We start from the raw sequence: 1,338 nt of genomic DNA, 5'->3' as shown, positions 1-1,338 counted from the left end.
AGAAAAATGCGTTTCTCAAAGTGTTTCTCCTGTGTAAAGATGTTTGGAAGCTCTTCCTCAGCAGGCTTGGGCACTGATATGATTTGGTTGTGTCCCCACCCAAATCTCATCTTGAATTCCCACTTGTTGTGGAAGGGACCCAGTAGGAGGTGACTGAATTATGGAGGCAAGTCTTTCCTGTGCTGTTCTCGTGATAGTGAATAAGTCTCATGAGATCTGATGGTTTTATACAGAGGAGTTTCCCTGCACAAGCTCTCTCTTTGCCTGCTGCTGTGCATATAAGACATGACTTGCTCCTCCTTGCCTTTCACCATGTTTGTGAGACCTCCTCAGCCATGTGGAACTGTAAGTCCGTTAAACCTGTTTCTTATGTAAATTGCCCCATCTCGGGTATGTCTTTATCAGCAGTGTGAAAACGGACTAATACAGGCACCGTCTCTGAACAGCAGTCTCAAATTCTGACCTTGATTTTGAATCGTCCTGACTGCATGGACCACTGTTTCCATGTCAACCTACCATAGACTGTTCACTTCTAAAGAGATTTGCCAGGCAGAACAGAGCCACTCAAATTACATTTGCTGCTTCTGAATCACAGTATTTTCCCATTTTAAAAAAGCCAATTTCACATTATATTGTCAATTCCAACACGTGCTTAACCATGTGATGAGTTCAAGCATCCCAAGTGTTCCAGGAGGATGGAAAACATTCACCCTGCACATATGGATGCGGCCATGAGCCAAAAGGAAAACACCGAGCCAGGGGTGCTCAAAAAAAGGTGGAGGTTCCCTTTCATGAGAATCATGCTTTGGTAGCGGGGACGGTTGTTGTTACTTAAACTGATGTCCTTGGAGCTGGATAAATAATAAATGATTCTTTTGTAGTTCATAAGCATGATGACTGGGTTTTCACATGCATTTGTGAGATGTGCCTCCCCCCAGTCTTGTTACCACATTGGCATATTACCCATCTGATGTGAAAATATATATTATTATCACGAATGTTGCTCTTACCCATTGCGTCTTTTTGCCTGCCACATTCTGGTCTACTCTTTCACCCTGGCACATGAGCTGGTTATTCCTCCCAAATGAGCGCAGTACAATGGACCATGGGACTCAAGGTGCCCCAAATAAAGGAGCTCCCCGAACAGTATCTGCCGTCAGCATAGCACAGCCCATCCTAGAATGAGTCTCGCAATGAGGGAGCAAAACGCCATGAGAGCTGATTTGTTCCATCTGGTTACATCGTGTTCCAATGGTGAGTTCCATTTTAGCTCCTTTTATGTCAAATGGTCATAAAATGCAATAAAAACTTCTCCTCTGAGACAGTCTTTTTGAAAAA

General features: G+C 43.7%; 1 non-coding gene across 1 annotated transcript; it reads left to right on the top strand.

The window, feature by feature from the left end:
- Window positions 1-869: 869 nt before the first annotated feature.
- On the top strand, window positions 870-973 carry LOC117088913. The gene has a single exon (XR_004439423.1). It is a non-coding gene; the product is annotated as a small nucleolar RNA U13 (small nucleolar RNA).
- The last annotated feature ends 365 nt before the right edge of the window (window positions 974-1,338 follow it).

The sequence above is a fragment of the Trachypithecus francoisi genome, unplaced genomic scaffold (assembly GCF_009764315.1).
Source record: "Trachypithecus francoisi isolate TF-2019V2 unplaced genomic scaffold, Tfra_2.0 Lachesis_group10, whole genome shotgun sequence".
NCBI classification, from domain to species: domain Eukaryota; kingdom Metazoa; phylum Chordata; class Mammalia; order Primates; family Cercopithecidae; genus Trachypithecus; species Trachypithecus francoisi.
The sequence above is the reverse complement of the archived record's forward strand: the minus strand, read 5'-3'. Positions and strand labels throughout refer to the sequence as shown.